The sequence below is a fragment of the Vombatus ursinus genome, unplaced genomic scaffold (assembly GCF_900497805.2).
Source record: "Vombatus ursinus unplaced genomic scaffold, bare-nosed wombat genome assembly UNPS02014791.1, whole genome shotgun sequence".
In the NCBI taxonomy this organism is placed as follows: Eukaryota; Metazoa; Chordata; class Mammalia; order Diprotodontia; family Vombatidae; genus Vombatus; species Vombatus ursinus.
The window spans coordinates 10,482,654-10,505,626 of NW_020954569.1; the positions used below are offsets into that span (position 1 = coordinate 10,482,654).

The 22,973-nt window shown below is 36.5% G+C and overlaps 1 pseudogene; it reads left to right on the forward strand.

Moving 5' to 3' along the window:
- Positions 1–2,137, forward strand: part of LOC114048093 — a 57,843-nt pseudogene extending 55,706 nt beyond the window's left edge.
- The last annotated feature ends 20,836 nt before the right edge of the window (positions 2,138–22,973 follow it).

Below are 22,973 nucleotides of genomic sequence, written 5' to 3' on the forward strand. Positions count from 1 at the left end.
TGACCTTAGCTTCACAAATTCATTACTACTATCTACCTCTATTTTTCCATTTGCCATTAATTCATGAGTCTTGAAGGTGTCGGAAGAGAAAATAATGAACAAGAGTGCAACTGTATCTATGATCCAAATAGAACTTAAGTATATGGATAGCCCAAGGAAAAGCTAAACTGGCAAATGAAGAGTAAGAAATAATTTCAACAGGAAACAGTCTGAAACTATTTTTTTTCCATCAAAACAATTAGATGGTACAGTGGATAGAATGTTAGGCATAGAATAAGGAAGACCTTAGTTCAAATTTGAACTTAGACATTTATTAGCTGTGTGACCCTGGGCAAGTCATTTAACTCTCTGCCTGCCTTAGTTTCTTCACTTGTAAAATATGAATAATAATAGCACCTAACTCAAAAGATTATTCAAAGGATGAAGTAAAATAATTATTGCAAAGTGCTCAGCACAGTGTCTGCCACATAGTAAGTGATATAGAGAGATATAAAGATAGATACAGATATAGAAAAAGAAATATATAGAAATATGTGTTAGTTATTATTATTACCTATGTTTTATATTTTATATATTATTTATATATCTAGTCAGGTGTTCAGAATTTGTATAGAAACAAAAAAATATTTATTATTAATGTAACTATTCTAATGTACTATAACCAGGTCATAATCTAAAAGAGTCAAGATTTTATATGGATTGTTTTTCTTTAGGTAATTCAATATGATGTAAGCTTTTTGACAATGGCAACTGTATCTTTTTGTGTGTTTACTGAGAATATGCAGTTTTTAGCACAAAATAAGTGCTTAATACATGATTGTGGCATTGAATCACTTTTTTAAAATGAGTCTTATTATTGTAGAAAATAAAAAAACAATAAGGCATAATTGAAATAAAAACAATTAACATCTTAGTCATTTAGTATAAAACAAACCAGAAAACAATTCCCTAAACACACACACACACACACACACACACACACACACACACACACACACACATATACACACAATTGGCCAAATGGGAAAAAAAAATCCAACAAAGAGAATATCTTAAATAGTGGAATTAGCCAAACAGAAAAGCAGGAATAAAAACTCAATGAAGAGAAGAACTCCTTAAAAAGCAGAATTGGCCAAATGGATAAAGAGATACAAAAGCTAACTGAAGAAAACAATTTGTTAAAAACTAGAAGTGGGGACTAGGAAGCTAATGTTTCTATGAGACATCAAAAATCAGTCAAACAAAATCAAAAGAATGAAAAAATAGACCTTCTCTCAAAACGGCAGACAAAAAACAAACAAACAAACAAACAAACAAATAAAAAAGGAGCCAAAGGAAAAGAAGATCCAAAAGGAAAAAAGAAGAGAAGAACAAAAAGGAAGATATGGCTGAAAAGATGGTGGAAAAAGCATCAAAACCACTGCAGTTGGAATCCAGTCCTGGCCCAAGCGATCAGTAGATACTCCAAGTCTGAAATGTATTCCCAGCAAACCACGTACAAGCAGAAATATTCTATACCAAAAACCTGGCTTGAAAGGAAAAAGAAAGAGAAGGTGCTTGTGGTAATAAAAATGGAGGAACCCATGTGGTAGAGATTTGCAAGATGCTGAGGTATTACCTAGCTGAGGATGTGCCTACAAAGCTGCCAAGTCATGGCAAAAAACCCTTCAGCCAGCATGTGAGGAAACTTCAATCTAGCATCACCCCGCACATGGTTCTGTTCATGCTCAATGGCCGCCACAGGGGCAAGCAAGTGGTTTTCCTTAAGCAGCTGCCTAGTGACTTGCTACTGGTGATTGGACCTCTGACCATCAACTGTGTTCCTCTGAGAAGGACTCATCAGAAATTTGTCATTGCCACCTCTATCAGGGTTAACCTTTTGGGTGTAAAATTTCCAAATCATCTTAATGATGCTTACTTCAAGAAGAAGAGGCTCCATAAACCTAGACACCAAGAAGGAGAGATTTCTGACACAGGAAAAAAGAAATACAAGATTACAGAGCAGTACAAGGTTGATCAGAAAACAGTGGGCTCTCAGATCCTGCCCCAAATCAAGAAACTCCCTCAGTTCTGTGGCTACCTGCCTTCTGAATTCTCTCTCTCCAATGGAGTTTATTCTCAGAAACTGGTGTTTTAAATGCCTTGCACAGAACTCTTATTAAAATATTTGAATAACTAAAAAAGCTGAAAAAATAGAAGAAAATGTAAAATATCTCATTGAAAAAAAAAAACTGACCTGGAAAATAGATCCAGGATAGGTAATTTAAGAATTATTGGTTTACTTGAAAACCATGATCAAAAAAAAAAGAGCTTGACAAGCATATTTCAAGAAATTATGAAGGAAAACTCCTCTAATGTCCTAGAACCAGAGGGTAAATTAATAATATAAAGAATCCACCAATGACCTCCTGAAGGAGACCCCAAAAGGAAAAGTCCAAGGAAAATCATAGTAAAATTCCAGAATTATGAGATCAAGGAGAAAATACTACAAGCAGTCAGAAAGAAACAATTTAAATATTGTGGAACCACAGTCAGGAATACACAGGACTTAGCAGCTTCAGCATTAAAGGACAGCAGGGCCTGGAATATGATATTCTGGAAGGCAAAAGAGCCTGTATTATAACCAAGAATTAACTATCCAAGAATAATCTTTCAGAAGAAAAGATGGATGTTCACTGACAGAGGGGAATTTCAATCATTCTTGATAAAAAATGCAGAACCAAACAGAAATATTCAAATTCAAGACTCAAGAGTATCATAAAAAGGTAAACAGGAAAGAAAAAAGCAAACAAACATGTTTTTCAACAAGGTTAAATCATTTACATTTTTACATAGGAAGATGATACTTGTAATTCTTGAGAACTGTATCTTTATTAAGGCAGTTAGAAGGGGTATACACAGACAGAGTGTGGGAATAAGTTGAATTTGACATGATGATAAAAAATTATTAATTAATTGATGGGTTAAAAAACAGTATAATGGGAGAAGAGGAAATGGGGGAGGCAGAACAGGATAAATTACATCATGGGAAGAGGTGCAAAAACCTACTACAGTACAGGGAAAGAAGGGGGGAGAGGTGAGCATTGTTTGAAACTCACTCCCTTGGGATTTGTTCATTCAGTTGGTTATAGAAACCTATTACACTCTATAGGGAAGTAGGAGGGAAAAGGGGAAAAAAAGGGAGTAGGTGGATAGAAGGTAGAGAAGAAGAGAGGGAAGAATTAGTAAGGACAAGGGGAAAGAAAAGGGAAGGAGGCTGATAGAAGGGAAGGGAGAATGAGGGAGGTGGTGGTCAGAAGCAAAACACTGATGAGAGGGAAAGGGTGAAAGGAGAGAGTAAAGTATAAACCAAGGTGGGGGATGGAATAGAATGGTGAGAAAGACAGTAAACATAACTGTGAAAGTGAATGGGATCAACTCTCCCATAAAAGAGAGGTGGATAGTACAGTGAATTTAAAAACAGAATCCTACAATATGTTATATATTAAACTATTTAACAATTTTAGCAAAGTTGCAGGATATAAACTAAACCCCACACAAATCATTGACATTTTTATATATCACTAAGTCCAACAACACGAGATAGAGAAATTCCATTTAAAATAAATGTAGACAATAGAAAATATTTGGGAGTTCACCTGCCAAGAAAAACCCAGCAACTATATAAACACAATTACAAAACAATTTTGACACAAAGTCAGATAGAAATAAGTGGAAAAACATTAGTAGTTTGTGGGTATGCTGAGCTAAGATAAGAAAAATGACAATTCTATAATTAGTTAACTTACTCAGTGCCATACCAAACAAACTATCAAAAAATATTTTATACAGCTAGAAAAAAGTATAACAGAATTCATCTGGAAGAACAAAAAGTCCAGAATATCAAGCAAATTAATGAAAAGAAAAGCAAGGGAGGATGGCCTAGTCATACTTGATTTACAACTGTATTATAAAGCAGCATTCATGAAAACTATTTGGTACTGCCTTAGAAATAGTGTGGTAGATCACCGGAATAGGTTAGTTATACAAGACACAGTACTCAATGACTATAGTAATTTACTGTTTGATAAACTCAAAGACTCCAGATTTTGGGATAAGAACTCACTATTTGATAAAAACTGCTGGGAAAACTGGAAAACAGTATGTCCAAAACTAGGCATAGACCAACATCTCATACCATATACCAAGATAAGGTCAAAATGGGCACATGATTTAAACATAAAGGATGAAACTGTATGCAAATTCTGAGAGAAAGGAATAATTTACTGGTCAGATCTACGGAGAAGAGATGAATTTAAGAAAAAACAAGTAATAAAGAACATTGTGAAATGCAAACTGGATACTATTGATTACATTAAATTAAAAAGTTTTTGCACAAAGCAAATGCCACCATGATTAGAAAGGAAGCAGAAAGTTGGGAAACAATTTTTACAGTTAGTTTCTTTGATAAAGGCCTCATTTCTAAAATATATAGAGAACTGAGTCAAATTTCTGAGAATACAAGTCCTCTAATTGATAAATGGTCAAAGGATATGAACAGGCAGTTTTCAGATGAAGAAATTAAAGGAATCTATAGCCATATGAAAAAATGCTCTAAATCACTATTGATTAGAGAAATGCAAATCAAAACAACTCTGAGGTACAACATTACACCTATCAGATTGGCTAACATGACAAAATGGGAAAATGACAAATGTTAGAGAAGATGTGGGAACACTGAACACTAATGCATTGTTGGTGGAGTTGTGAACTGATCCAACCATTCTGGAAAACAATTTGGAACTATGCCAAAAGGGATAAAAAATTGTACATATTCTTGGATCCAACAATAACACTACTAGGTGTATATCCCAAAGAAATTATAAAAAAAGGGAAAAGGACCCACATGTACAAAAATATTTATATCAGTGCTTTTTCTGGTAGCAAATAATTGGAAATTGAGAGTTTGCTCATCAATTGGGGAATGGCTAGCTGAAAATAGTTGTGGTATATTAATGTAATGGAATAATATTGTGCTATAAGAAATCGTGAGCAGGCAGATTTCAGAAAAACCTGGAAAGACTTGCATGAACTGATGCTGAGTGAAGTGAGCCAAACCAGGGGAACACAATACATAATAACAGCAACATTGTGCAATGACTGACTGTCAGATTTAGCTCTTCTGAGCAATGGCATGATCTAAGATAATTCCAAAAGACTCATGATGGAAAACACAATACACATCCATAGAAAGAACGCTGGAGTCTGAATACAGAATGAAGCATACTATTTTCTCTTTATTTTGTTTTTTCTTTCTCATGTTTTTTTTTCCCTTTTTTTCTGATTCTTCTTTCACAACATTACAAATGTTTTTTTTTCTTGCCCTGCAGTTGGGGTTGCTCTCCAAGCACCTAGAAAGGCTTGGAGGTACTTTTTGGGCAGACAATTTTGAATTTGTCTCAAACTTGGCCTGATGCTCTCAAGCTCTCAGTCACTGGTTCAGTTCAAGGGCATGGACCTGGGTACACCTTCCACAGCACAGGGGACAAGGACGTACACGCTATCTGGAAGCATATGCCCAATTCTGTCAATTCTCTCTGAGCTAGGGAATTGGGAAAATTGCAGGTGCTTTTTGGTTCCCTGAGGTTTACTTAATGCCCCTCCTTCTACACCCCTGGATCCTCCTTCATGGAGGCTACAGGGAAAAGTTGGAAAGGCTAAAAACATTTCAACAGATTATTCTGGAGGTTTTATGATCAATCATTAAGGAGTTTTGAAACACATCCTTACATCCCTGGTCACTCCCTTCTCCCACTCCCTTCCTTTGAATCAACAGGGTAGCTTTGTTAACTCCTCTCATAGGAGAAGAGAGTTTCACCCTTCCCCCTTCACCTTTAAAGTAGCCCTCCTGCACTTGGTGAAAGGAATTAGCAGGGAGGGGCAGCAGCTACAGAATAGGCCCCACTGACAATGGCCTTGGACCCTGGGGAAACCTTTGCCTGGAAGTATCACCCAGGTTCAGTACATCCTGCTCACTCCCCCACCCCCACTGCAATCTCCAGGAGCTGTGGGTAGATAGGGAAGGGGGATAGGTCAAGGTAAAGAAGTCAGCCAACCTTCAAACTTGGGTAAGCCCGCTCTTTTTAAAGTTTTAGTTTTAACTGTTAATGATGAGATATTGATTCTCTGTGTAATTTGAAAATGCATTTAACGAAACTGAAGTCACTTGATTGGTAATGGGTTTGTTTTGTTTCAAATTAGTAAACTTTTTTTATCAGTTATGTCAAGCAACTTTTCATAATTTGGTTACAGCTAAAACAATTTGGCCATTGTTGGTTATTGTTTTAATTTGTAAACTTGCCAAAAGCTTGTTTAGGTTATGGCTTGCTGAGAATTTGCAAGTATATGGAAATACTCTCTAACAATTGGCTTTTTACATCAGGACAAATGTAAATTTGAGATGTAAATCCTGGAAAAGTTTTTTCCTAATCTGTGATTAATGAAACTTGCTGTTTGAGATAAAAGCTCATGGCATTGTAAATAATTTTGTTTTTAGTTGTCTGATGGATCATAATAATCCGTCTGTAATGAATAATCCATCCTCTGAGAGAAATGCCACAAGCTATTAGGAGAGAATGTCATACTTGTGGGAAGTCAGCATTGGGAAAAGCTGAGAGGACAATTTTAGCCTCAGTCCAAGATGGGATCCTCCTGGCTCAGGAATGCTACGCACCTGGCTATTCCTGAGTCTGGCTATGAAGTGATTTGATACTGCATGGTTGGAAAACTCTGAATTATATTAATTCAAGCAAAGTTAAGGATGTTTTATCCTGAAATATTTGGGCTCTAAATCTTGTCCCTGCTTTATCCATTTAAAGCAAATTTCTATAGTCAGAGCAAATAGATAGCAAAAAATATAAGCACAATACAAGTGTGTGAGATCTTGCTGTTTTGACCTGAATGTGTAGTCATTCAATGCTCCCAAACAACTAAAATTAAGTTAGAATCTTCAGTTTGGTTTGAGGAGGAAAATCTCAGTGATAATTGAAATGAAAGTCAGTCTCTTGGCAAATTCATTTGTGTAACTATTGAACCCAGGGGTGGAAAACTTCTTTCTGCAAAAGTATTACTTCAACTTTCCAAAAAGTAACAAGATCAGATAATCTTGCAGGTCAAATGTAAATGATTTTAATGGGGCTCTTACACTTTTACTTCTCCCTATATCTGGGCCCTGCAGTCTTTTCTGTCAGATTTGTGTCTTCCAGACTACAGGCCACTCACCTGCAGTTGGTAGAAAACAGCGGGTACCGGCCAATGTCCCCCCATTGTCCCCAGATGCAGCCTGTGTTCAGTTCCAGTCAACCTTCCCTTTGGGACTCCCCCCCACTCCACCAAGGCAGGGACAGCTCTACGCTCCTTGTCAGCAGGAAGCAGTTTCAGAAGCCATGACCTTCACATCTTACACCAAAAAATAATCGGGTCCCATTTGTTTGATGGGGGAATGATGAGGATAGGATCTGAACCACTAAAAGGAAAAGACCATGTATTTGGGATCTGGACCCCCAAAAGGAAAAAACTCTGGACTTTCCCACATGGCCAGATCTCTGGTGTTCACTTGAGACTATAATCCTATCAACTGGCCTTTCATTCTCCCAATTTTCCCAATTCTCTGTTCTTAGCCCTCCCATGCCTCACTTTCCTATGGCCCCAACCACTTCCCACCCTTAATGCTATATAGGCTTCATTTTCCCTTAGCCAAGTGGTCCAGGTCCCTGGATTTTTATTACCTCTCAGGCCCCCAGACTACTTGGCCACTCCTAGACCCCTCCCACAGTCTTTCTATATATGAGGTTCTGCTGGCCTCCATTAAGGTGCTCAGATTCTATTAGAGTCTAACCAAGGGCTTAGATTCTTAAGATCTGGCCCACTTGCATTAGCAATACAAATGCTTAGGTTCCTTAAGAGTCTGGCCAGTATGGCAGATCTTTAATAAACCTTGTCTTTGGCTGAAAAAAAAATGAAAAGCTTTTACTTAAATATTCACCATACAGATCCAAGGAGTTCATTGCTGGAAAAGTAAAAATATATTGTATTTAGTATTAATAGAAAGACGAGAAGAGACAATTCATTGGATTAGAGAGTCCATGAAAAATATACAACTTATAAGAGTTTAATGAACCATAAGCAAACCCCTCAAAATGGCTTTAACATCATTCGAATCAGAAAATATTTACTTAGAATGACCAATACTTCTATTTTAGGAAATGTTAAATTTTTAGCATTCCTATAATTATACCCCTTTGCCATGATTAAATATGAAAGAAGAAGAATTGTTGTTGTTGTTGTTTTTTAATGGCATATTTACTATATTTTCTTGCAAGAAATATCTAAAAATATAATATTTTAAAAGTAAAATCTTGTTATAACTAAAATAAAATGGACTAGAAGATAGATTATTTCTAGGAGTTGCTCTATCAAATAAAAGGTCACTCACATTTGAAATATCATATTTCTCTCTGGCTAATAATGTCCTCTTCTGTAAAATGGGGAGATTGGACTAGATGATCCTTATTTTTGCTTTTAAATATAGAATAACACAATCTTTTCCTCAAAGCACACAGCATCAACTAGGAAGAGAATGGAATGTACAAGAATGAGTATAATAAAAATTAGAGTATGATATGAAGAAAGAAAGGTCTAGATCAAATGTTCTGGGTTAATTTTGGAAAATGATGTATCTCAATGAGGACCTTTGAAGAGAAATTAAGATTTCAAAAGGGACTGTTTCATTGGAAATGCACCTCTAGCATGGTGAACATATTTATTAGTTTTATGTCATATATATAGTCTTAATATATAAATGTGTATTTCTTGAGAAATGAGAATATTTCATTTTTGTACTAGTATCCAAAGTTACTAATATAGTTGATGCCATATGTTAGCTATTAAATAAATGTTTATTCAATTGATTGATTAATTCTTTGATGACCTTACATGAATGTGAAAAGGTGATAGGTTAGGGCATGATCAAGGAATAGTATGGATCAATTTTGACTAAAACAAAAAGTATAAGAGGGAAAGAAATGAGAAATATGATGAGAAAAGTTAGGTAGAGCCAGATTATTCAGGGCCTTAACTAGTAAGCTAAGTCACATGTATTTTATTTATAGATAAGAGTTAGTTCTTGTAGTTTTTAGAATGGGAAGTTAAGTGGCATACACTGAACTGTGTATTAGGAGTAAGTTTTTTTTCATTTGTGGTAATGGTAGATTGGAGAAGGAAAAGACTAGGTATATATAAACCACTGAAAAACCTCAAAAATAACAAACTAATCTAATTTGAAGGTAACAAAGTACTGAATTAAGTTATTTAGCAGTGTCACTGGGAAGGAAAAGGGGTATGTGAGAAGCTGTAGAGGCAGAGTTGATAAGAAAGGACAAATGAATGTTTATATAAGAAGCAAAGCAGCTCAAATCTTCCCGTCTTTCTTCAAACATCCTGTAACTCCTCTCTCTCCACTCTTATTTGAGAACCTTGCCTCATATTTTGTCGGGCGAAAAAAAAAAAAAAACTTGAAGTCATTCACTGGGAACTCCCTCTTCTTCCCTCCTCATCTCACATAATCCAGATGCCTGATTTGTGGTCTTGCACCTGCAACTTTCTATTAGGCAACTAAAAATGGATGCCCTACATGATTTAGACATAAAGGGTGATACCATGAGCAAATTAGAAGAGCAAGGGATGGTTTACATGTCACATCTATGGAGAATGGGAGAATCTATGACCAAACAAGAGATAGAGAACATCATCAAATACAAAATGGATAATTTTGATTGCATTAAATCAAAAAGATTTTGCATAAACAAAGCCAAAGTAACCACAATTAGAAGGGAAGCAAAAAGCTGAGAAACTTTTTTTTTTTACAGTCAATGTCTCTGATAAAGGCTTCATTTTTAAAACATATACAGAACTGAGTCAAGTTTATAAAAATGCAAGTCATTCCCCAATTGATAAATGGTCAAAGGATATGAACAGGCAATTTTCAGATAAAAAAAAATAAAGCTACCTATATTCATGTGAAAAATGCTGTAAATCACTATTGATTAGAGAAATGCAAATTAAAACAATTCTGAGATACCACCTCACACCTATACAATTGGTTAACATGACAAAACAGGAAAATGATAAATGTTGGAGAAGATATGGGCACAGTGGAACACTAATGCATTGTTGGTGGAATTGTGAACTTATTCTGGAGAGCAATTAGGAACTATGGCCAAAGGTCTATAAAACTGTGCATACTCTTTGACTCAGCAATACCACTTCTAGGTATGCATCCCAAAGAGATTATAAAAAAGGGGAAAGGACCCACATGTACAAAAATATTTATAACAACTCTTTTTGTGGTGGCAAAGAACTGGAAATTGATCACATGTCCATCCATTGGGGAATGACTGAACAAGGTGTGGTATATGAATTTAGTGGTACTATTTTTCTATCAGAAATGATGAATAGGTACATTTCGGAAAAACTTGTAAAGATTTACATGACCTGATGCTGAGTGAAGTTAGCAAAATCAGGAAAACATTGTATACAATAACACCAACATTGTGTGATGATCAACTTTGACAGATTCAGTTCTTCTCAGCAATACAAGGATTCAAGACAATTCCAAGACTCATGATGAAAAATACTATGCACATCCAGAGAAAGAACTACGTAGTCTTAATGCAGATTGAAGCATACTATACTCTTCCCTCTCTCTCTCTCTCCCCCATCTCTCTCTTTTCTTGTGTTTTTTTCCCTTTTGTTCTGATTTTTATTTTGCAACATGACTAACGTGGAAATATGTTTAATATGATTGTACATTAGTATCTAGTCTAATCTATGTCAAATTATATACCCTCTTGGGGAGGGGGCAGGAGAGGAGAGGGAAAATTGAGAACTCAAATTTTATAAAATTGAATGTTGAAAACTATAAATAAAAAAGATAAACAAATAAATAAAAATAAAATATAAAAATGGAAGCCCATAATTATTTTGAACTCAAAATATTTAAAACCAAATTACCTTTCTCCCGTAAACACTCCCATCTTCCCAACTTCTCTGTTGCTGTGGAAAGCTACAATTCATTTAGGGACATAACTTAGGTGTCATCCTCAATCCCCTCCTCACATTCAATCCTTATGGCCTCTCATTATACCTATGGCCAAAGCCTTTTAAGTTTACCTACATAAGATCTTTTGCTTAGGCATGCTTCTCTCCTCTGAAACTGCTTCCACCCCAATACAGGCCTTTATCTCCTCAAACGTGGTCAACTACAACAGACACTTAGTTAATCTCCCTGGCAAAAATATCTACCTACTGAGGCCGCTAGGTGGCGCAGTGGATAGAGCACCGGCCCTGGATTCAGAAGGACCTAAGTTCAAATGTGGCCTCAGACATAAAACACTTACTAGCTGTGTGACCCTGGGCAAGTCACTTAACCCTATTGCCTAGCCAAAAATAAATAAATAAATACTATAAAAAATATCTACCTACTCCAATCCAAAATCCACCTAATTGACAAAGTGAGCTTTTTAAAGCACAGGCACGACCATGTCACTTGTCTATGCAACAAACTCCAATGGCTTCCTACCCAGGACAATATAGAAGATTCTTTGTCAGTCAGTTAACATATACCAAGTGCCTGCTATGTACAAGGTACTGTGTGCTAATTCCTGAGTATACAAATATGAAAAATGAAGACAATAACTGCCCCCATAGAGCTTACAATATAAGAAGGGAGCATAACTCACAAAAGAAACCTGAAACATATTTAGAGGTCAGGGGAGTTCCTGGGGAAGAAAGGACCTAGCATTGAAACATAGTACAGTCCAAGAAGTCCAACGAGTGAATGTCCATGAGAAATTAATGGCCTAGGAGTCTTCTTTTATTGGTATCTTTGCAGGGGTGTTTTGTTGCACCCTCCAGTTTTCCAGTTAGATGAGTAGAGAGTATGGAGGGTATTAATGAGGGATGAGTACCAAAGATGATGTTGTCTCACAGAATGGTGAGTTTCCTGGAAAAGAGTTTTCCTGGGACATTGCAAATTCCTGGTGAAAGAGTACAAACTGGGGGAAAGTGAATAAATGGCTGACCTTGGAACGCTTTGTGCTTAGCATTCAAAGCCCTTCAAAACTTGCCTCATCTCCTTTACTATATATATATACATATATATATATATTTTTTTTTTTTTTCTTTTTTAGGGAATTGAGGCTAAGTGACTTGCCCAAGGTCACACAGCTAGTAAGAAGTGTCAAGTGTTTGGTCTGAGGCTGGATTTGGACTCAGGTCCTCCTGACTTCTGGGCCAGTGCTCTATCCACTGCACCACCTAGTTGCCCCTTCTTTACAGTGTTCTCAAACTTTGTATCCAGGTGCCATTTGCCACCACACACACACACACACACACACACACACACATTTTAATTCAATGATATTGACCTCCTTGCTGTCCTTCAAACAAGGTGCTCTATCTCCCAACTTGAGGCATTTTTACTATCTGTTTCTCATACCTTGAATGCAAAACTCACATTTTCTACAGGAAATCTTTTTCAACTACCCTTAATTCATGTACTTTATCTCTGTTGCTTATTTCCAATTTATCCTTTATATAACTTGTTTCCACATAGTTGTTTTTACAGGTTGTAACACTGATTAAACTATGAGTTCCTTCAGAGCAAGGAATGACATTTTATTATGTCAGTAAAAAAGCATAGGTGAAAGGAGGCAAAAATATGTTTCTACCATGGTGTATATTTTAATGCAAAATCAGATTTAGTCAGATCATATTAGTGGACAAGAATGTGACTTAGGATAAACCCATTGCCCTTCCTATAAGCAAGAATGGAAAGAAATGAACATGAACAGACATTCCTCAGTATGTAACTGTTTTTAGTGCAGACAGAGGATAGAGACAAAACAAAGTAGAATATGACATATTTTCAGAGCAGGATGTGGACAAATTTTTTGCCTGTTTTCACCTATGCTCTTTTATTGACACAATTCTTTTCAGATGTGTATTTAAGAGTTTGCTCTCATTAATATTATTTTCAAGAAGGATCAGAGGAGCCATGAGGGTGGAGAAATTCCAGCTAGCCAGAAAAAAAAAAAAGTTTAAGCCTCTAAATGGATTTGAGAATGACAGAACCTGTAAAGAGACAGAGTGGAACAATTTTCCAGGTTATAACCATTTAGAAGGACTTCAGGAAAGGTCTGTGTCACTTGGGTAACAAAAGAGAGCAGTCCAAAGCAAATGGTATCTGGGCAAGCCAGTGCAAGGCTCTTATTCACAGCACAGATTAGCATCTGAGGCTCCTTGGTCCTGGTTCAGCAGGACAGTGGCACAGCATGACAGCTGTGAGGCCTCCAGCCCCAGCACAGAAGACAAACTGCCAGGCTGAGAACCCCCAGCACACCAGGCACGACTAGGCTAGGCTCTACCAGCGCAGTGGGCAAACTGCCAGGAAATGAAGCCCAGGCTCAGAAAGCCAGTGATCAGACCCCCTTGGCCCCAGCACAAAAAGCTTGGGACAATGCCCCTTGTACCCCATGGGCTCAACTTCAAAAGTCTGAAAATGCCTAAGACATTGGTAAAAAACAGAAAAGCTCTCTCACCATAGAAAGCTATTATGGAGAAAAGGAAGATCAAAACAAAACACAGAAGAGGAAAACAATGTTAAAATACCTACATGTGAAACCTCAAGAAGAAATATGAATTGGTCTCAAGCCCAAAAAGTCCTCTTAGCAAAACTCAAAAAATATTTCAAAAATCAATTATGATACTTTCCAGGAGTCAAGATGACAAGAGTAAGTAGTAAATCGCTGTAGCTCTCCCACATTCACCTCCAAATAAACCAAAACACTGGAACTGTGCAGCTAGTGGAAAGACAGTTTAGAGCAGTGTGTTAGCCCAGGAGACTTGGAGAATCAGCAAGAAAGGTCTAAGAAAGGTAAAAAAGGAGCACAGACTAAGAGGAAGCACCCCAGTAAGTCAGCAGTAAGCACCACTTCAGGAAACCAGTAGGTGATCACGAGCCTCAGTGTGGTGGAGCAAGCAAATGCCAACACCAGGACTTTTGACATGCACCAGCAGACTCCAGCTACAAGAACCACCACTTGCTTTCCATGTAGCCCCAGGCAGGCAGCAATCCTCCAGTAGTGGGACCTCTAGGTGCTTCAGCACAGTCCAGGGAAGTCAGGCATCCTCCAAAGGCCAGACCTTCTTGTGCTTCAGTGTAGCCCAAGAGAAAGGCATAAAAACCCCACCTGGCCTCAGCACACACCACACACCACGCACTAGGGACATAGTTCAGCACCAAGTAAGCTGCCAGAACCCTACAGCCTCCAGCACCCAGCACCTGAGACCTCAACAAACAAAGCTGGGGAACAAGGCCCCGGCTCCTAGCACAAAAAGATTGGGAGAGTGCCCTCTGTGCCCCAGAAGCAGAGATCAACTTTAAAAGCCCAGAAATGGGCAAACGATGAGCAAGAAGCAAAAACAAACATTGACCATAGAAAGTTATTATGTTGACAGGGAAGATCAAAACACAAATTCAGAAGAGGACAACATAGTCAATATACCTACATCTGAAACCTCAAAGGGGAATACGAATTGGTCTAAAGATCAAAAATTCATCTTGGAAGAGCTCAACAAGAATTTTTTAAAAAATCAAATAAGAGAGGTAGAAGAAAAAATAGGAAATGAAATGAAAGGTATGCATGAGAAAGTCAACAACTTGGAAAAAGAAGGAAAAAAAATGACTGAAGAAAATAAATTCTTAAAAAGTAGAATTGGCCACATGGAAAAGGAGGTGCAAAAGCTAACTGAAGAAAATAATTCCTTAAAAGTTAGAATTGCACAAGAGGAAGTTAATGACTCTATGAGACATCAAAAATCACTCAAACAAAATCGAAAGAATGAAAAATTTAGAAGAAAACAAAAATATCTCATAAAAAAAACCTGACCTGAAAAACAGATCCAGGAGAGATAATTTAAGAACTATTGGACTACCTGAAAGTCTGGATCAAAAGAAAAAAAAAGTCTAGATAGTATCTTTCAAGAAATTATCAAGGAAAATTTCTCTTATATCCTGGAACCAGAAGGTAAAATAGTCATTGAAAGAATCCACTGATTTTCAAAGAGATCCCAAAATGAAAACTCCAAGGAATATTGTAGCCAAATTCCAGAATTATCAGGTGAAAGTGAAAATGCTGCAAACAGCTAGAAAGATATTTATATATCAAGGAGCCACAGTCAGGATTACCCAGGTCACAGCAGCTTCTACACTGAAGGATTGGAGGGTTTGGAATATGATATTCCAGAAGGCAAAGGAGCTTGGATTACAACCAAGAATTGACTTTCCCAGCAAAACTGAACATAATCTTTAATGAGAAAAGATGGTCATTCAATGAAATAGGGGACTTTCACACTTTCCTGATGAAAGACCAGAGCTAAAAAGAAAATTCAATCTTAAAATACAAGACTCAGGAGAAGCATGAAAATGTAAATAGGAAAGGAAAAAAAATAGTTATTCAGTAAGGTTGACATGTTTACATCCCTAAATGGGAAGGTGACACTTGCAACTCTTGAGAACTGTATCTCTATTAAGGCAGTTAGAAGGAGTAAATATAGATAGAAGGTGTGGATATAAGTTGACTTTGTTATGATATTAAAAAAAAATGAGGGGTGAGAAAAGGATTGTACTGGAATGAGAAAAATGAGAGGCAGTACAGGATAAATTATGTCACATGAAGAGGCACAAAAGACCTATTACAGTAGAGGGAAAGAAAGGAGGGTTGAGCACCGTTTGAACCACACTCATCAGATTTGGCTCAAAGAGGGAATAACATACACACTCAAATGGGTATAGAAATTTAACTTACCCTATAAGGAAGTAGGAAGGGAAAGAGGAAAGTAAAAAAAAAAAAAAAGAGAGAGAGAGAGAGTGATACAAGGGAGGAAAGAAGGAAGGACAGAAGTAGGAGGGAAAAGGGGAAAGAAAAGGGGGGAATTGAGAGAAGCGAGGGCAGATTGAGGGAGGTGGTGGACCACAGCAGAACACTCATGAAGAGGGACAGGGTGGAAGGAGAGAGAAAAGTATAAATGGGGGCGGGGGAGGTGGAGATAAGATAGAGAAAAATACACAGATTTATAACTGTGAATGTGAATGGGACGAACTTTCCCATAAAATGGAAGCAGACAGCAGAATGGACTAAAAACCATAATCATACAATATGTTGTTTACATGAAACACATTTGAAGCAGAGTGATACACAGAAAGCAAAGGTAAAAGGTTGAAGCAAAATATATTATGTTTCAGCTGAAGTGAAAAAAAAATGCAGTGTTAGCAGTCCTGATCTCAGACAAAGCAAAAGCAAAATAGACCTAATTAAAAGAAACGAGGAAAGAAAATATATCTTGCTAAAAGGTTCTATAGAGAATGATGTGATATCAGTACTAAACATACATGCACCAAGTGGTATAGCATCCAGATTCTTAGAAGAGAAGTAAATTTAGTTAAAGGAAGAAACAGAGAGCAAAACTCTACTAGTGGGAGATCTTAACTTCCACTTCTTAGAACTAGATAAATCTAACCTTTACAAAATAAACAAGAAAAAAGTTAAAGAGATGAATAGAATTTTAGAAAAGTTAGATATAATAAACCATTGGAAAATACTGAATAGAGATAGAAACGAATAAACCTTTTTCTATTCAGGCCATGACATCTACACACACAAACACACACATATACACACAGAGAAAAAAATAACTATGTATTAGGTCACAAAAACCTCAAAATCAAGTGCAGAAAGGCAGAAATATTAAATGCACCCTTTTCAGACCATGATGGAAAAAATTTATGTGTATTAAGGGCTATAGAAGGATAGACTGGGGCGGAGCCAAGGTGGCAGAGTAAAAGCAGTGACTTGCTTGAGCTCTCCCCCAAACACCTCCAAATGCCTGTAAAAAATTTCTCTAAACAGATTCCAAAGCAGCAGGTCACACAAAAAGACATAGTGAAACAAATTTCCAGGCCAAGACAACCTGGATGGTTGATAGCAAAGGTCTATCACACTGGACTGGGAGAGGAACACAGTTCAGTGTGGGCACACAGGTAAAACAGGCCTCAGAGGACTAAATCACAGGCAGCTTTGGCAGTTTCCAGACTTATCAACCCGCAAATGCCAAAGAGAACTTAGAAGGTCGGTAGGAAAAGTCTGTGATCATGGTGAGAGAGAGGCTTGGTCGCAACTCCAGTCTTAATGCAGCCCCGGGGCGGTGGCTGCTTCCAGAGTTTTCGGGTCACAGACTAAGGGGGAATGGAGTGGCTGATTGCAGGAATCTCTTTGTTGGTGCTGAGGCAAGATTCTCTTGCTTTGCCAATGCTTGGATCTGGGTCACAGTTCTGGGTGGTGGTTCTGAGGCAAGGAGGAGCAAATGGCGTGAGGGAGCTTGCACCGCAGTGGTGGTGGAGAGGGAATCCTCACAGTTCCAAAGCAGAAAAGAAAGAAAGAGCTCAAAAAGGATTTTGAGAAGCAAGTAAGAAAAATTGAGGAAAAACTGGGAAGAGAAATGAGAGTGATGCAAGAAAACCATGAAAAAACAAGTCAACAGCTTGCTAAAGGAGACCCAAAAAAAGTACTGAAGAAAATATCACCTTAAAAATAGCCTAACCCATGTGGCAAAAGAGGTTCAAAAAGCCAATGAGGAGAAGAATGACTTAAAAATCACAATTGGCCAAATGGAAAAGGAAGTCCAAAAGCTCACTGAAGAAAATACTTACTTTAAAAATTAGAATGGAGCAAATGGAATCTAGTAACTTAATGAGAAATCAAGGCATTATAAAACAAAACTAAAAGAATGAAAGAATAGAAAACAATGTGAAATATCTCATTGGAAAAACAATTGACCTGGAAAATAGATCCAGGAGAGATAATCTGAAAATTATTGGGTTATCTGAAAACCATGATCAAAAAAAGAGCCTAGACATCATCTTTCAAGAAATTATCAGGGAAAACTGCACTGATATTCTAGAGCCAAAGGGTAAAATAGAAATGGAAAGAATCCACCAATGACCTCCTGAAAGAGATCCCCAAAGGAAAACTCCTAGGAATATTGTAGCTAAATTTCAGAGTTCCCAGGTCAAGAAGAAAATATTGCAAGCAGCCAGAAAGAAACATTTCAAGTATTGTGGAAACACAATCAGGATAACACAAGATTTAGCAGCTCCTACATTAAGGGACTAGAGGGCTTGGAACATAATATTCCAAAACGCAAAGGAGATAGCATTACAACCAAGAATCACCTACCCAGCAAAACTGAGTATAATCCTGCAGGGGAAAAAATGGTTATTCAGTGAAATAGAGGACTTTCAAGCATTCTTGATGAAAAGACCAGAGCTGAATAGACAATTTGACTTTCAAATACAAGACTCAAGAGAAGCATGAAGAGGTAAACAGGAAAGAGAAATCATAAGGGACTTATTAAAGTTGAACTGTTTACATTCCTGCATGGAAAATATTTGCAATTCATGAGACCTTTGTCAGTATTAGGTTAGTTGGAGGGGAAAAGTATATGTATGTATATATAGATAGATAGATAAATAGAGGGCACAGGTGAGTTGAAGATGAAAAGGTGATATCTGGAGAATAAAAGTAAGGGGTGAGAGAGGACTATAGTGGGAGAAGAAGAAAGGGAGAGGTAGAATGGGGTAAATTATCTCACATAAAACAGACAAGAAAAGGCTTTTATGGTGGTGGGGAAATGGGGGAAGGTGAGAGGGAATGAGTGCATCTTATTCTCATAGGATTTGGCTTAAGAAGGGAATATTATACACACTCAATTGGGCATGATCTATCTTACCCTCCAGGAAAATAGAGGGGAAGGGGACAAGGGGGTAGGGGGATGACAGAGGGGAAGGCAGATTGGGGGAAGGGGTAATCAGAAGCAAATACTTCTGAGGAGGGACAAGGTCAAAAGAAAGAACAGAATAAACAGGGGGCAGGTTAAGAGAAGGGAAGTATAGTTAGTTTTCCACAACATGATAACTATGGAAGTGTTTTGCATGATTACACATGTATAAACTATTTCGAGTTGCTTGCCTTCTCAAAGAGGGTGGGTGGGAAGGGAGGAAGGGAGAAAATTTGGAACCCGAAGTTTTAAAAACAAATATTAAAAATTGTTTTCACATGCAACTGGGAAATAAGAAATATAGGCAATGGAGTATAGAAATCTATCCTGCCCTACAGAAAAAGTAAAAGAGAAGGTGATAATAGAAGGGGGGGATAGAAAGGAGGGAAGATTAGGGGAGGGGTTATTCAGAATTAACTCCATCTTGGGTGGGGGTATGGATGAGATGGGGAGAAAATTTGGAACTCAAAATCTTGTGGAAGTGAATTTTGAAAGCTAAAAATAAATAAATTAATAAAATCTGAAAAATAAAAGACAGACTAAAACTAATTGGAAATTAAGTAATCTAATCCTAAAGAATGAGTGGATCAAACAAGAAATCATTAAAAAAATCAAAATTTCATCAAAAAGAATGACAATAATGAGACGACATAACAAAATGTATGGGATATTATCAAAGCTGTCCTTGGGAGAAATTTTATATCTCTAAATATTTTCATGAATTTAATTGAGAAAGAGATCAATGAATCAAGCATGCAACTAATAAAAGCTAGAAAAATAACATAAAAATTTCCAATTAAATTCCAAATTAGAAATTCTGAAAATCAAAGAAGTGATTATTAAAATTGAAAGTAAGAAAACTATTAAATAAATAAATAAACTAAGAGGTGGTTTGGTGTGGGGGGACAAAACAATAAAATAGATACACCTTTGGACACTTTGATTTTTTTTTAAAAGGAAGGAAACCAATTTACCAGTACCCGAAATGAAAAAGGTAAATTCACAACTAATGAAGGGCAAGTTAAAGCCATAAGTAGAAGATATTATACCCAGCTATTTGGCAACAACATGACAATCCAAGGGAAAAGGATGAATTATAAATATATATACTACCCAGAGTAATAAAGGAGGAAATCAAATGCTTAAATAGCACCATTTTAGAAAAAATGAAATTGAACAATCCATCAGTGAACTTGCTAAGAAACATTCTCCATGGCCAGAAGCATTTACAAGTGAATTCTTCCAAACTTTTAAAAAAACAATTCCATTATTACATAAACTGTTTGGGAAAAAATAGGTGAAAGAGTTGTGTCAATTCCCTTTTATGACAAAAATATGGTGTTGATACTTAAACCAGGAGGATCCAAAACAGAGAAGGAACATTGTATAGTTCTCTAATGAATACTAATGCCAAAAATAAATAAATAAAATATTAGCAGAAATTACAGCAATTTATCAAAAAGATAATACATTATGACAATATAGCATTCATACCAGGAATGCAGGGATGGTTCAATTTTAGGAAAACTGTCAGCATAATTCACCAGGTCAATAACAAAACTAACAGAAATCATATGATTACCTCAAAAGATTAAAAAAAAAACTTTAGACAAAATACATCACCCATTCATATTCAAAACATTAGAAAGCATAGTAGTAAATGAACTTTTCCTTAAAATGAAAAGTAGTATTTATGTAAAATCATCAGCAAGCATTACACGTTATCAGAGTAAGCTAGAAGGTTTCCCAATATGATTAAGGCTAAAATAAGGATGTGCATTATCACTACTCTTATTCAATATTGTATTTAAAAAGTCAGCTTTAGCAATAAGAGAAGAAAAATAAGTTGAAGGAATTAAAATAAGCAATAAGGAAACAAAACTATCATTTTTTGCAGATGATGTGATGGTATACTTGCAGATGATAAGATGGTACAATTCTTTAATTCTACAGAATCAACTAAAAAAACTATTTGAAGTAATTAACAACTTAAGCAAAGATGCAAGATATAAAGTAATCTCACAGAAATCATCAATATTTCTACATGTTATCAACATAGCCAAACAGCAAGAAATATAAAAAGAAATTCCATTTAAAATAATGTAGAAAATATAAAACATTTGGTTGTCTAGCTTCCAAGACAAATCTAAGAACTATTTGAACACAATTACAAAACACCTCTCACATAAATAAAGTCAGATCTAAACAACTAGAAAAATATCAATTACTCATGGGGTGGCCAAGCTAATATAATACAAATGACAAGGCTATGTAAATTAATTTACTTATTCATTGCCAAACCAATCAAACTACCAAAAATTTATTTTATATAGCCAGAAAAAAATAATAACAAAATTCATCTGGATGAACAAAACGTCCAGAATTACAAGTGAATTAATGAAAAGATATACAAGGGAAGGCCTAGCTCTACCAGATCTAAGATTGTATTATAAAGCAGCAATCATCAAAGCTATTTGGTACTACCTAAGAAATAGAGTGGTGGATCAGTGGAATAGGTTAGTTACCCAAGTACAGTAATCAATAACTATAGTAATCTACTGTTTGATAAACATAAAGACTCCATGGCAGTCACCACTGCAAGTCTCTTCCTATAACCACTACCCTATGACCTTTTACTTGTTGGCAGCCATAGATTCACATCTTCATTTTGGGGAGCAGGAAGAGCTGCTTCTTCTTCAGAGGGTCTAAGCTCACCCTTGATCTTAAGAACTTCATGCCTATTACTTAGTGCCAAATGTTCAGTAGTCCTCTTTCTCTTCCCTTTCTAGCACATTCCAACCTCCTTACGTATTAGTCTTCCTCTTTGTTTCTTCAAACTTCACTTTCTCTTTAAGAAGACTTAGTCCACTCTTTCAAGGAAGATTTCACTTTGGTAACAAGGAGAATATAGAGGCATTCCACCAGCCCTTTTATCTTGTGTGATAGGGACACCAGCCTGCACTTTGTACGTACATAGCTGGTACTTGTTACTGATTGAAATAAACCATATTCTCTCTGCAGGTTACCACACAATTTCCTTTGCCCTCTATACTTGTGGGAAGTAAAGCCCTCAGTGAAGCCTATTATTTTGGTTAAACTTCCTGTGCTGTGTTGAAAGTCCCACCATTTTTTCCTGAAGAAAACAAGGCTTGCTCACCTGGTGCCGGTAGGAGCTATCTGACAAAGTCCCAGAGCAAACAAAAGTTGATGACAAGTTGATTTTCACAGGATGCAGTTCCTCTTATTCTTTGCAAATGGTCAGATTTCTGATACCACCTTGGTAGTTTTCTGTAGTTGCTCCTCTCCAGGATCATACAGCTAACAAAAGAGTCAGAATTTGGCTACAGATTCAGTTGTCTTCCATCTTACTGTTAAGCAAATAGGAGCCCTGGAATTTGGCCAAACAGTCAGTGATGATTGGATAAAGCCTTTTAAGAAGTCATCACACCCTTCATTCAGTCTGAGCTTGAACTTTATCTGGGAATTTAGCCTATTATATTCACCCACATTCTTTGTCACAGGGCCAGGGGACCCTGATCTTCTCATAAAGAACAAAGGAATATGAGCAGGTTGAAGCAGCTGGATAAAGTATGGATTTGTCACTCCTGTAGTGAGAGGAAAAAAATATTCAGTGTAGAGCTATCTTAATCCTCTGAAAATACAGAGTATGAACAGTGCTTTGGGATCTGATCATTAATGTAGTGGAAAGTATTACAACAAAGGATAATATTTTAAGAAACAAAACTTCTAGACTAAAAATAATACGTTCTAATCCTCCTACCCCTCCCCCCCAATTTAACTTTTCATTATTTATATTATACAGAATAACAAACACTGAATAATTCCAGAACTAAAAGAAATCCTTTAGATCAACTAGCCTCACGTTCTCATTCTACAACTATGGTAAAATTCTCTGAGTTTTCTTAATGTTACCAATGATAAAATCACTAATATATATTTCCTTCTGATTTATCTAAAAATTTTGTAACTTTTCAAAGAAGTCACTAGAGATTAATGAGTCAGTTCGCATTAGTGCTGAG